Source organism: Podarcis filfolensis, assembly GCF_964270895.1.
Source record: "Podarcis filfolensis genome assembly, chromosome: 6".
In the NCBI taxonomy this organism is placed as follows: Eukaryota; Metazoa; Chordata; class Lepidosauria; order Squamata; family Lacertidae; genus Podarcis; species Podarcis filfolensis.
Window position 1 is genome coordinate 78,188,750 of NC_139609.1, and position 15,094 is coordinate 78,203,843.

A 15,094-nucleotide genomic window follows, 5' to 3' on the forward strand; every position below is an offset into this window, starting at 1 on the left:
TGCTTCCTGGGGCTGTGAGAATGGGCAGCAAGGCATGTCATTTTAGGGGCTGAAACTTAATTTTTGCAAATTTCTTCAGTGAGGCATCTTAAAAAAACATTTTGGGGCGTGTGGAATTCAAATCTGCCATTGTTTTTCTGATTGGACAACATCTAGCTTCGTAAGTCTATGTTTGATGAAGAAGTACATAAGCTGCTTTCAGAAACCCAAAGAATTTTGATTTTGCCTTCTGAAAATGTCAGGTAATATACTAAATTGTCTCTCCCATATTGGTTTCTACAGCTACAATAGGCACTGTAACACTTCAACGGTTTGACCCCCAGTGGAACACTCTTCCAGACAAATGCCAACAACGAAAATGTATAATATAACTGGAAGTACTTGGCAATCATTTTTAATAATTTTTATGCAATTTTACACAAAAAATAACCTACATTCAAAACTAAATTATATTAATTTAACCAAAATATCTTTTTAATTCCCAAGTCATGTTACAACTTTTTAGCAACCCTCGTTTTTGGAAAAAATCAACACACCCTAATGGACAGGCATTACCACTGAGCTAACAGGACACTCTCCTATGTTCTCTGGGGAATATTTTTTGATAATTTCTAAATGACTGTTTGCTAGTTATCTTGGTCATGAACTATCTTGTGGGATTGGTTTTTTTCCTCTTGCAAAGAGAAATGTGGCACATAACTAAAAAAATTAAAGGCAATGGTGATCTAAACTAGAAAGCTTAGTCACTCCTGAATTCTTGGAGAAGGAGAGTCACCAGAGTGTGAGATTTCACATGTAATAAACTAAACCACAAATATCTGGAATTATCTGGCCAAACAGTTGATGGTGAAAAGCGACATCTAGTGGTTGCAGACGGCATATTATTTCCTTTTTCTGCTTTTATCCTTCTGTTCATGCCTTGAAATCCAGTCCACTCATAGTTTCTTTGCTAGTCTCCCTTTGGTTTGCTTCAGTGCAGTTTTCCTTCATTTTCATGAAAACAGTTCAACCTTCATGCAATAAAGAAAACAAATGGAATTACTATTCTAGCATACAATTAAGGCTGCCAGATTCTGAAACAACTAATGTAGATTGTTGATCAGCAGATTGATTAGCCCACCCAATAGTAATGAATGATTCTCTCCATGCTTGAAAAACATCACTTTCTGGCTTTGCTCTTTTTTCCCCCTATATCATGCTTTCTGTTAATAGCACAAGAGCAAGCCAGTTGGCAATTCTATATCCAATAAATTAGCATCAAAGGGTCTTGAGCCACCATCTCTTAAAACATTGCTTCCCTCCTAAACCTTGCATCTGTTGACCCAAATTATATTCAAAGGACATTGCCAATATTCACATCTCAACACTGAACAAAATGTGGGAGATTTGCAGTCAAATCTAATAATGCTAGTTAGTATGTGAAAGGGTTAAGAAACAGAACCATGTAATAAAACTTTTACTGTATTTTCCAACTTTAGGCTACAAATAGAGCTGCCCTGACCAAAAAACCCACCCCCAAACCCTGCCCCTCCCTGCACACAGAAAACTAATATTTCAGGGAGCAGCTTCCACCTTAACCTTCTTCCCAACTTTGTTGTTTTTCTACATGCAGAGTTACTTTGATGATGGTTACAATATGCTTGCAGCGTGGACAATACTTAACATTTGGTTTTCCTGGTAACAGAAATTGGCACTAAACCGATCTTTCACTACTCACTGGCACTTAGTTTGCTTTGTCAACCAAGATCTAAAATAAAACTGCATCATTTCCCTATTAGGACTGAACCTGTGAGTAAGTATGGAAAACTAGCGGGCTTTTTCCTTCACCCATAAACTTTTAAAAGGGAAACATATGGGAGTCTTCTCCTCAAATGTTTCTTTGCCAAGGATGTAAAAAGTATCGATTGCCTGCATGGGGCTGCTAGATACAGTGATACCTCGGGTTACATACGCTTCAGGTTACATACGCTTCAGGTTACAGACTCCGCTAACCCAGAAATAGTGCTTCAGGTTAAGAACTTTGCTTCAGGATGATAACAGAAATCGTGCTCCGGGGGTGCGGTGGCAGCAGCAGCCCCATTAGCTAAAGTGGTGCTTCAGGTTAAGAACAGTTTCAGGTTAAGAACGGACCTCCGGAACGAATTAAGTACTTAACCCGAGGTACCACTGTATTGAAATGGAGCGTAAGAAAAATGCATGGAAAAAAATCAGAGATTTCCTCAGCTGAAACTTCTGAAAGTTTGTCACCAAGCCCAATTATCTATGAATTCTTCGCAGTGCAAGCCCACACATGCCTAGCAGGCCCCAGAGAGGGCAATGGGACTTACTTGCAACCAAGTAAGTGCATCTAGAATGAAGTGGTTAGCATTAGCAATGCAGAAATAGAGGGTGGGTGAAAATAATTGCATAATACTTCTCCTGCTAGCAACTACAAATCCACCACAGGAACAAATCTAGTAAGCATCTAAGTGGGGGTTTTGTGGTGGGGTCTCTGCCTCATCCCTCAAAAACTGCACCTGGCTACTTGCAGGGAGCAGCCAAAGGCTACATTGTAATAGCTTCGCAATAATATTAATAATTAGAAGCGAACATCTTCAAAGCCCTCTGTAAGCAAAATTTAATCCCTCTGCCACCCTATGGGGTATTTTTACAGATGACGACCTCAGGCCAACAGCCAAAGCATGCTGCCTTTCATCTTGTGGTGAAAAGATGTTGGAATGGGTCTCATTTCAGCTCCTACCTCGCGACTTTCTATTCACATCACTTCCCCAACGCTCTCTTCCAGACTCCCTCTGTGCATTATTCCGGCTTCCTTGATGTTTGTTCAAGGATCTTATCAACTCAGGACTCACCAGGCATCTGCAAAGTGTACGTTCTTTCCACACATCCGCTCAGTGCGTCGTGTTCCACCTTGCACGTAAACACAGTATTCCCCGCCCCCTGTGCAGGTGTCACTCTCAGAAGGCTCCACATGGAGTGCAAGCCATTGGCGCCAACTACGGAGACTGAGTGGCAGATTCCCACATGCAGTGGCTTCCCATCTTGGAACCAATTCACCCTGATCACGCTAGGGGAGAAGTTATTGATTCGGCAGCTTAGCCTCAGCTCCTCTCCTGCAACAGGAACCGGAGGGTCTGGAGTGATCCAGAGGACTTCTGGGGGCGTTCCTGTAGGGACATGAAATAACAAAGTGAGTTGCTCCCCTTAAGATATAGTGGCAAGCTTTTGCCAAGGCCATTTGGGAGAAAGATGTAATGCATCTTGGTTGAAATTGCTGTTTGGTTGGTTGGTTGGTTTTAATTAAATGTAACTTTCTAGTCGTCGTTGCTGTAGAAAAAAATGTTGAAAGCGTATGTCCCTAGAATATATGTGTTATGGCTATCAGGTGGTTGCTCGAGAGCAATCAGGCAAGATGCCTCACTGGTCTGTTCTAAAGCTTTATTATTGGTGCTAAAAACCTTTACAATGCAGAGAGCCTTTATTCCATGTCTTGCTCATTCACTAGCAGAATCTGAGAGTGGGCAGTCCTTAAATCTTCCCCAGCAAAGTAGTCTCTTGACCCCCAGCCTACACCTCCCCTCTCTGCGCGAAAGCCTACTGCTCAAGGAAGGCTTGGGTAAAGGGGGACCTCCCTCCTCCCCACTTTGCTCAGGCAAGGTGTCCTGGCACCGCCTTGCATCCTCCGAGCCCTGCATCTCCTCCCCACTAGAGGCGTGGCTTCCTTCCTCCGCTGAGGAAGTGCTGCTTCCCACCATCTTTGGGGGCTCTCTGTAATCCATCCGCCTTTGCCCCCCTCGCGCCTGAGCCAATGGCAGTTCCCTGACAATATGCATTCAAGGCCAAAGGCAATAATAAATGAGAAATCAAATCTGCTCCAACCACAGAGGCATCGTACCTTGCAAATTTATTTCATAGGAGAGTTCTTCGACATTTCCAAAGCTGCTGTGCTTGATCTGACAGGTATAAATTGCTCCTTCATCATCTCTGGTCAGGATAAACTCAGTCTGGCTCCATATACTATAAAAATCACTTTCACAAGGGAAAGGCCCAAACTGTGTCACTTCTTCAACAGGCTGTCCATTTCGAAACCAATCCAGAGTGATGTCCTTTGGGTAAAATTTCTCCACAACACAGATCAGAATAAGCTTATCCCCCTGTATGGGAACCTGGGGCGAGCTGAAGATGTAATGACTTGCTGGTCGAGCTGCCAGATAGAGATCAAAAGTCTGTGTGTGTTTGTGTGGAGGGGAAAGATATTCCATACGCAGCTTTGAGACATTACACTAGCTCTACAGGAAAAGTGACAGAACAAAAGAACCTGTACTATAGGTATCTATTTGGCTACTGTGGGCTTCTCTTGTTTTGTGGTAAATGATGTACCTTGTCTCTATTATTCCAAGTCACCCTCAGGTAACACAATCGAAGGCTGTGAAAATTTTACCACTTGCTCCACCTCCAGCTCAATCCCACTGCTAGCATTTGAAGCCAAATGGCGCTGTGGGTTAAACCACAGAGCCTAGGACTTGCCAATCAGAAGGTCGGCGGTTCAAATCCCCGCGACGGGGTGAGCTCCTGTTGCTCGGTCCCTGCTCCTGCCAACTTAGCAGTTTGAAAGCACATCAAAGTGCAAGTAGATAAATAGGTACCGCTCCGGCGGGAAGGTATACGGCGTTTCCGTGCACTGCTCTGGTTCGCCAAAAGTGGCTTAGTCATGCTGGCCATATGATCCGGAAGCTGTGCGCCAGCTCCCTCAGCCAATAAAGCGAGATGAGCGCTGCAACCCCAAAGTCAGCCACAACTGGACCTAATGGTCAGGGGGTCCCTTTACCTTTACCTTTACCTTTACCTTTACACATGACGTTACCTGAAATCTGTAGGTATACAGTGGCTTTCTGAGAAACACTTCTGTTTGATGTACTCCCCCTCAAACTAGCCTCCACCCAGCTTGGAAATGGAAGTTGTGGTTGTGTCTGGGCAGATGACAGCTTCAGAGAACTGAAGTTTGGTGGGGGGTGGGAAACAAATCAGGTAATGGGCATTGGATTAAGACATCCCTGCTCCCTCTCTGGTCTGAAAGGATGTGTCTTAAAACCCAGCAGGAGGAAATGACCTTGCTGAATTTCAAGTCACTAATCAATAGGGAATTCAAAGCACGAGGTCAGTTGATTGACAGGCAGACGTCCCCACCCACCTGTCAATTTTTGGAGATAAGGATGTGGCCAGCCTGGCAGGAGAGGCTTGCCACCCCTGCACTATTGGAATACATAACCTGTCTGCTGCTTCCTTTGATAACCACTATTAATCTTACCAGTAACATGAATAATTGTGGTCCTCCGTATTGGATTTTTGAGTGTGCTGTGCTGGATGTTGCATTCAAATTCCGCCCTATCGTCCTTTATCGTCGGCGTGTAGCTCAGGCAGGAGGAGATGCTGTAAAATCTGCCATTGGCTTCCAACGGCTGCTTGGCCATACTGGTAACATCTTCTCCAGTTTCACAAAGGGCTGCATCTTCCTTTGCATGGTTTGCTGCCAACACCATCCTGTGTGGGTTTCTCCGGTACCATTTCACCTGGATTGTTTTGGGTCTAAATCCATTTATGTTGCACATCAGCCTGATCTTTTCATTAATCGGGATCAGGTCAGGCTGGATGATCGAGGAGACCTGGGGCTCTGCTATATATATAAAAAAGCAAAGGCAGTTAGGGTACAATGGACCTAGCAAAAGGTCCCTTGAACATAGTGCAGCCTTCTTCCCACGAAACCAGAGATAGGAAACTGTTGGCCCTCCAGGCCACTAGGGGCGCATTGGAAGGTGGCCGACAATAACATCTCTCCGACCCACACGAGGTAATTAAGAGGCTGTGATGGGAGTAAGCAGCCTCCCTGCCCCCCCAAGTGAGTGGGGGGGGACTGCCCTTGCCTGCTGTGCCCTATACCACCCCCAAACTCGAGGGGGTGGGGGCACTAGGCAGAAAGCCCTTGTGTGGACTTCGGCTCTCCTGGACGCTGTCTCTGATTCATGCCTCTAGCTGCAGCAACTTCAAAAGAAACAATTAGGTGGAAGCAAATGCACATATTTCAAAGAAGAGTGGGGAGTAAAGACTGCTAATTGAAGAGATCTCTGAGAAAGAAGACGGGTCGGATAAACAGGAATATATCATGAGAAGACACACCAAGGCTCGGTATGTCGGCAACGGGACTGGATGGGGGGGGGACTTTCCTTTCTTTTCTTTATGTGATTAACCAAGAATCCCCCCCCCCCCACAAGTCAGAAATGCCACTTAAATGACCTAAGCTGATGATTTAAGACTGTGTGGAGATAATCTCTAACCAAAAGCATGTTTTAAGGAGATCGTGGAAAGTTTAAGAGCTTTGGGATGACGCAGTAAAAAACAGCGTCACCATTTTGGCAAGTTCTGTTGAAAGACTTATGTCTGGGAGGAGGAATGGATCTGTTTTCATATTGCGGGTGAGCCTCTTCAGAGGAAAGAAGAAGAAGAAGAAGAAGAAGAAGAAGAAGAAGAAGAAGAAGAAGAGGAGGAGGAGGAGGAGGAGTTTGGATTTGATATCCCACCTTTCACTCCCTTTAAGGAGTCTCAAAGCGGCTAACATTCTCCTTTCCCTTCCTCCCCCACAACAAACACTCTGTGAGGTGAGTGGGGCTGAGAGACTTCAAAGAAGTGTGACTAGCCCAAGGTCACCCAGCAGCTGCATGTGGAGGAGCGGAGACACGAACCCAGTTCCCCAGATTACGAGACTACCGCTCTTAACCACTACACCACACTGGCCACCACACAGAAGGCGACAGATTTGTGAAGATTAATGATGGAAAGAGTGCTTTTATTTATGGAAGTGATGATATATGGAAACCATCTCGATATGGTGATTGGACGAACGGAAAAATTCACACAGGATTATAACTGGTGTTTACCTGCTTAAGGAGATTATCAGAAGAGATCACAAAGAAAAAAGAAAAATATATGCATAAGATGAGACGTGGGAACAGCAAGATAGGACTGGATAGAAATATGAACATTATTTGGACAGATTTGTGGATATTAACGCAGCAGTAAGAAGATGATTGGAATCCCCTTCGGAACTTGAAATATGGGTACCCCCAACAAAAAATTTAAAATTCGGCTTTGGAATTTATGTGATGTGATTTGATTTGATTTGATTGGTCGGTTAATGAAAAAAAGGAAACTGTTGGCCCTCCAGATGTTGCAGGACTACAACTCCCATCATTCCCAGCTATTGGCCATGCTAGCTAGAGCCCATGAATACCTATAAAGCCACAGGTTCCCCATCAGTGCAGGAAACATAAAACATATTTCAATGTTAATTGAGAAACTGCTCTGCAGAGGATCGTGGAGGCCAAGGTTATCAATTACTACTAGCTACAATGGCCTTTTTGTACCTCCACTGGTAGAATCAGTGAATTGTAGAGTTGGAAGAGGCCATGGGGGTCTCATCTAGTCCAACCCTCTGCAATGCAGGAATATTTCACCCAACATGGGGCTTGAACCCCCAACCCTGGAATTAAGAGTCTCCTGCTCTACCGACTGAACTATCCAGATCTAGAGACAGTGTGCCTTTGAATAACAGCTGATGGGAATCCCAGGTGGGAAGAGAGCTATTGCTTTCAGAGTTCCTATAGGTGCTTGCTTGCCCACTGTGCGAACAGGATCCTGGACTAGCTGGGCCTTGGTCCAATCCAGCAGAGCTCTTCTTGTGATCTTAGCACAAAATGGAGAGAACAGAGTGGCCCATGAAAAACCAAGCCATGCCCCCAAGACATATCACTAGTAACTTAGTAGTAACTAGAATATTTTTATTGGGCAGTAAATAAATACAGCAGATAAATAAGTAAAAACATGTGTTGGGAACAGAAAGTTTCCATTTTTGGAAGAGGGGAGGAATAGTGACAAATACATGTGCAATCTTTCACGGATCATTTCATGCAGATCATGAACTGGGCTAAAATGAATGACTTCCACCCTGAAATGTTTTAGGATTCTTTAAAATTTACCTTTTGCAAGCCGCGTTTGATAAAAGATGGTTAAAAATATGCTGCATAAGCCTGTCAGTATGATGCAAGAGGTGGCCACCCCGACAATAAATCCTGTGTCCCGATGATAGGATTTTGGTACTAGAATACAAATGCATTTATTAAAACCAATAGCAGTTTTTGACATATGCTTTGTCACTTCTTTGGCTTGGGCCTCCAAGACTGCTTGCTGGGACTCCCCTCCTTGAAGATGATTTTTTTTTTCTTGGCTTGTCCTGTTATTATCGCTGACAACAGAACAGTGGATCTAAATAAGAGTTATGGATTGTGATCCTGCAGGATTTGCTTTTGGTATATGAATAAAAGGGGATGCAGGTGGCGCTGTGGGTTAAACCAAAGAGCCTAGGACTTGCCGATCAGAAGGTCAGCAGTTCGAATCCCCGCGATGGGGTGAGCTCCCGTTGTTCGGTCCCTGCTCCTGCCAACCTAGCAGTTCAAAAGCACATCAAAGTGCAAGTAGATAAATAGGTACTGCTCCAGCGGGAAGGTAAACAGCGTTTCCGTGCAGTGCTCTGGTTCGCAGAAGTGGTTTAGTCATGCTGGCCACATGACCCGGAAGCTGTACGCCGGCTCCCTCGGCCAATAAAGCGAGATGAGCGCCACAGCCCCAGAGTCTGTCATGACTGGACCTAACGGTCAGGGGTTCCTTTACCTTTTACCTTTACATGAATAAAAAGCCATTGTCCGGATTCAGGACAAGAGCTTGAGGTCTCATTGGATGAGGAGCAAAGGAAGCTGGACCCTCCAGCAGATCCACACTGCCAATGAGCCTGATGATTTGGACATCTCTGTCCCAGGACTGAAGGTCCCCACACCAGCTTCCTGGGTGGTGCAGGTGCCTCCAGACCCCACCCCTCCAATTATTGCAGGACCATAGAAGTAGAGGAGATGGCAAGCAAGGCAGGAACTTCAGAGCCACCAGGAAAGTGTGTGGCTAGTTGCCTGTGAGGCTCCTTGGAGACCAGATCTCAACCCCAACTCAGCTATGAAGTGTAGTAGTGGGCCAGTCCCCCCCCCTCTCTCAGCCTAACATACCTCACAGGGTTGTTGTGAGGATAAGGAGAACTATGTAGGCCACCTTGAGCTCCTTGGAGGAAAGATGGAATATAAATGTAACAAATGATAATAAACAGATTTGCGGACACTTACTTGTGACCAACAAAGTTGTATTTCTACGTAGCGGCTTTCCCAGGGACTCGTGTTGGACTTCACAGATATATAAGGAACCGTTATCAGCCTCCGACACCATTTGGGTGACACGACTCAGCACAGCAAACAAACCGTCACGGCCTCGGGAAGATGGTGCCCCGGTGCATATATCTGAGGACATTGGTGTTTCGCGTAGGCTGCCTTGTTTCCTGACCAGCCAAGAGATGTTAATTGCTTGGGGGTAGAAGTCATGAACGTTGCAAGAAAATGTCTTCTCTCCTTCTGCAGCAGCTAGGAGACTTTGGGGTGACAGCAGCACAGCAGGCTGAGCTGGAGTGGGAAAGCAGATTATTATTAGAGAGGAATATTGCTCATATCCACCACTGAGGCATGCCTTCCACATATCTGCTGAAATGGAATCTACTCTGAAATAGAGTCGCAAAGTGATTTCATGCTCTTTATTCAGCTCATAGTGGTGAGGAGGAATGAATGAAAGTCCCCTCAAGGTATCTGCTTTATATACATTATTTACACAATGGGCTGCACATGATTGGCTAATTCCGGAATTCTACTGTAAGCCAATCAGGTTGTGGATTCACTTCTATCTGGAGCATGATTGGGTGGTTCCTGCCAACCAATCATACTGTTGCATTGTTCTAGGACCAATCAGACTGCTGCATTCTGAATCCTATTGTTCTAGGACCAATCAGACTGCTGCCTTTTGGATCCTATTGTTCTAGGACCAATCAGACTGCTGCAGTTTGGATCCTATTCAACTCAGTACATAACATACTCCATGGAAGCTTTTGCTCTAACAAAATGTGTCACACGCTATATATTTAAAGCAGTCTCCTACCACTTTAAACAGGGACGTGGGTGGCACTGTGGGTTAAACCACAGAGCCTAGGACTTGCCGATCAGAAGGACAGGGTGAGCTCCCGTTGCTCAGTCCCTGCTCCTGCCAACCTAGCAGTTTGAAAGCACGTCAAAGTGCAAGTAGATAAATAGGTACCGCTCCGGCAGGAAGGTAAACGGCATTTCCGTACGCTGCTCTGGTTCGCCAGAAGTGGCTTAGTCATGCTGGCCACATGACCCGGAAGCTGTACACCAGCTCCCTCGGCCAATAAAGCGAGATGAGCGCCGCAACGCCAGAGTCGTCTGCAACTGGACCTAATGGTCAGGGGTCCATTTACCTTTACCTTTACCTTTACCTACCACTTTAAACAGTCATGGCTTCTTCTCCCAAAGCATCTTTGGAAGTGGAGCTTGTTCAAGGTGCTGAGATTTGCTAGGAGACCCCTATTCCCCTTACAGAGCCACAATTTACAGAGTGGTTTAACAGTCAAAACTAAGGAGGCACTAAGGATGTGCCGCAGGGCCCAGGCCAATTCGGCACTGTATGGCCTCTACTGTTGCTCCCCCCCCCAGCTCTCCTCCTCCTCCTCATCGTGATCGTGGCAACAATGATGGCAGTCACTCCTCCCCTCCTTACTTTTTGTTGCTGTTGTTTTCCCTACCTCCCATTTCCTGATTTACTTGTGGGGCTAGGTGAGGTTTGCCACAGCTTTAGAAGCACTTGTTCCTTCTATTAGCAATGTTTGGGGGGTGAGTGTCAATCATTTCGCAATCAAAATAGCATCCTTTGCACACATGGGTGAAGGTTTTCAGAAGCACAATAGATATGTGGGGTTGGCGATTAGAAACCTAAGAAGGGAAGGAAGGCAGAAAACCCCCCCGAGACAGACCCATGAAGACAGCCTGCTCAGTGGCACAGAATAATGTTGCAGGGGACAGTAAACCAGGAGAGGGAATGATGTGGACTGACTGAGAAGAATGTATGGCTAGCTAAGTGGAACATTGCACAACAGCACTGCAATATTTTGTGACAGGTACCACATACAGTGCTACCTCGGGTTACATACGCTTCAGGTTACAGACTCCGCTAACCCAGAAATAGTACCTCGGGTTAAGAACTTTGCTTCAGAAATTAGAAACAGAGCTCTTGGAACCCAATACTAAGAATTTGTCAAGAATGTATAACTTGCTGTTGAAATGGAATACACAGGATGAGACGGTTAAATCAGCTATGATTAAATGGGCACAAGACATTGGTCATGACATTATGTTTGCTGACTGGGAACAGTTATGGACTACCGGTATAAAGTTTACGGCATGTAATGCCTTAAGAGAGAACATTATGAAAATGATTTATAGGTGGTACATGACCCCAGTCAAGCTTGCAAAAATCTATCACACGCCCAATAATAAATGCTGGAAATGTAAGGAAACTGAAGGTACTTTCTACCACCTTTGGTGGACGTGCCCAAGGACCAAGGCCTTCTGGGAAATGATCTATAATGAAATTAAGAAGGTACTTAAGTGTACTTTTCATAAGAAACCAGAGGCCTTCCTCCTGGGCATGGTAGGCCAATTGGTGTCAAGGAAAGATAGGACGTTCTTTATGTATGCTACAACAGCAGCAAGAGTTCTTTTAGCAAAGTATTGGAAGACACAAGAACTACCCACGCTGGAAGAGTGGCAGACGAAGGTGATTGACTATATGGGACTGGCTGAGATGACTGGCAGAATCCGTGACCAAGGGAAAGAGACGGTGGAAGAAGATTGGAAGAAATTTAAAGTTTATCTTAAGAACTGTTGTAAAATTATTGAGTGCTAAAATGTCATGGGTAATGTAAAACAGAATTGCAGTGATAAGTAATTGGATAAGAGAAAAAAGATCAGAAATTGTATTATAAGTATTGAAATTAGGGGTTGCTGGGAAAATTTAAAACAGGGATGCAGAAAAGGGAGGTATGGGGAAGTCGTTGAAACAGGGTTTAAGAAAGAGAGGTTAAGAAATTATATGTGTTTATATGTTTGTTTGTTAATGTGTTATGTTGTGAATTGTTAGTTGTCTTGTGTGTTAATATATGTTGTAAAACCAATAAAAAATTATTATATATAAAAAAAGAACTTTGCTTCAGGATGAGAACAGAAATTGTGCTCCAGCAGGGTGGCGGCAGCGGGAGGCCCCATTAGCTTCAGGTGCTTCAGGTTAAGAACAGTTTCAGGTTAAGAACGGACCTCCGGAACGAATTAAGTACTTAACCCGAGGTACCACTGTATAATAGCCCTCTCTACTGGACCACTTTATTGATCTCAAAGATTCTTCATTTTGTGTTGGTTGGATAACTTCAAAAAGCAATTGGTACCTCTGACTTTAAGCTGGATCTTTCCATTTCCATACTGCGGAGTTACCAACACAGTACACGTGTAAATCCCTTCATCCCTTAATGTCACATCGGACAAGGTGAGTGATGCAATGCCATGGGGTAGTAACTCAACATTCACTAAGGGCCCGTGCCGGTAACCTGCTGTGTGGTTCCCATCAAACAAAAACACTGCCCTCTCTTCTCCAGATACAGTCTTCACCGCCCATTTCAGAGCCACGTCTTCTTTTCTGACGCTCTCCTGAACTGTAAAGTTACAATGCAGCACAACTGGGTTGTGTACCAGGCCTACTACAGGAGAAGGACTAGTCTTCACCTCCAAAGCAGCTGGAAACAAAACAGAAGGGGTGTATGTGAAGATATATGCACACACACACACACACACACAGGCGTAGCCAAGGGGGCAGCTGCCCCCTTAACTAACTGACCCACTGAATCACAGGTACCTCGGTTCTGACACACACACACACACCGAACATAATGCCTATCTTTGGCACCGAAAATGCTGCAAAGATTACAGAATAATAGAAAATTAAGCAATAAGCAATAGACTCTCTCTGTGTGTCTCTTTTTATCTATCTACACATGCACACACGCACACATATCCACAGTCTGCATAGTTCTTTTACTGAGAGTATGTCCCCTTTGAGCAAATTTAATTTTAAATTAGACAATATAGACGTTTTTAAAGACCAATGGCAAGGTTTCAACAGTATCTTTTTTTATCAGTGTATACAAGGTCAACAATATGCCAAGAATGTGTGTCACTTTTTTAACCACTGGCAAAACATAAACTTTGTGTCAATTTCTCAGTTAACGTGATTTCCCAAGGCTTCCTGTGGTTTTTTTTAAAAAAAATTTAAATTATTTGTTAAATTTGTATATTGCCTTTCATCATGAGGGAACAGGGCAGTTTACAACATAAAATGACAAAATAAGAACACAAAATACATACTCAGAAAACAAACAAGAGCAAACCCTCCCCACATATTTTTTTGGTACTATTTTACTATGTTTAACCCTTAGGTTTTCCAAAATCTTGCCACTGAGATTCCTGCAGCTATCAATAGATGGCCTACCAAGTTTGTATGTAAAATGTCCCAATTTTCCCCTGTAAAGAAATTTGATAGAGCCACTTGGGGGGGATTTCTCCCTCCTCCCGGCTGCTGATTACTGCTGAGATTTCTTTTAAAACCTTTTCTAAATGCCCTTTGTAAAAATATGGGGTATCAAAGTAAAATACTAGACGTTGTGGGGGGGGGGGTGAGAGCAGGCTAATTTCTCATACACAAAATGATTGAAACCAAGATTTCGTTGGGGGGAAAGGGGACGGGGAGCCTAGTGCCTGTACATTTCATCTCATATCTTAGGTTCTGCAAATGCTAGGAACTTAACTCTTTTTTAAAAAGAAGAGGAAGAGGTGGAAGAAGAGGAAGAAAGCTGGGAATCTGTGGGTTATGGTTCATGTCAGGGCAATTGTCCCTACCCACCACGCCACGCTTTGTCCCCTGCCCCATTCCTCTGCCGCTGCTTCCAGACTTTTACAAGACATCCAGTGGCGTAGCGTGGGTTGTCAGCACCCGGGGCAAGGCAAGTAATTTGCGCCCCCTAACCCGTGGATTTGCACCCCCTAACCCGTGGATTTGCGCCTCCTAACCCTAACCCCCAGATGTTGCGCCCGGTGCGGCCGGCCCCCCCTGCACCCCCCACGCTACGCCACTGAAGACATCTGAAGGCAGCCCTGTTTAGGGAAGCTTTTAATGTTTAATAAACTATTGTATTTTAATATTCTGTTGGAAGCCACCCAGAGTGGCTAGGGAAACCCAGCCAGATGGGCGGAGTATAAATAAATTATTATTATTATTATTATTATTATTATTATTATTCCAGTATACAAGCAGCGGCTCCACCAAGTAAACGAGGAAGGGTCCCTACCTGCAGCCATAAGGTAGGATAAGAAGAACGGCAGTTCCATTGCAAAGGTTAAGGAAGCAAAACAGGTGGACTTTGCGCCAGACCTTCAGAGGTTAAAAGTACCCAAAGGAACGTTGCCAAGAGGTACCTAAGACGCTTAGCCTCGCCCAGGAGAGGCTTTGCAAACAGCAGCTAATTGTCAGAGCTTTTCCGCGTTTCATTAGCCTATGGACGTTTCATTTCCCTATTAACTCAGCTTTTGCAATCCCCTGAGCACCCCCACGTGCATACTGTATATGGTAACATTTCATGCATCTCAGTAGATGGTAGTTCAGGAACACTTCTCGCTCCCTAAGAGGGAGGTCGCCTGCTCTTGGTAAAGGGACCCCTGACCATTAGATCCAGTCGTGACCGACTCTGGGGTTGCGGCGCTCATCTCGCTTTATTCGCCAAGGGAGCCAGCATACAGCTTCCGGGTCATGTGGCCAGCATGACTAAGCCGCTTCTGGTGAACCAGAGCAGCACACGGAAATGCCGTTTACCTTCCCGCCAGAGCTGTACCTATTTATCTACTTGCACTGGTGTGCTTTCGAACTGCTAGGTTGGCAGGAGCAGGGACTGAGCAACGGGAGCTCACCCCGTTGCGGGGATTCGAACCGCCGACCTTCTGATCGGCAAGGCCTAGGCTCTGTGGTTTAACCCACAGCACCACCCGCGTCCCTTCCCCTAAAG

General features: G+C 44.9%; 1 gene segment (V, D, J or C); it reads right to left on the reverse strand.

Annotated features, from left to right (window-relative positions):
- Positions 1-362: 362 nt before the first annotated feature.
- LOC310764531 (immunoglobulin heavy constant mu-like) lies at positions 363-14,507 on the reverse strand. The segment is given in 8 exons: positions 14,384-14,507; positions 12,431-12,775; positions 9,219-9,548; positions 8,031-8,150; positions 5,309-5,674; positions 3,896-4,204; positions 2,853-3,167; positions 363-1,010 (listed from the first exon to the last, which is right to left on the reverse strand).
- Positions 14,508-15,094: the final 587 nt, after the last annotated feature.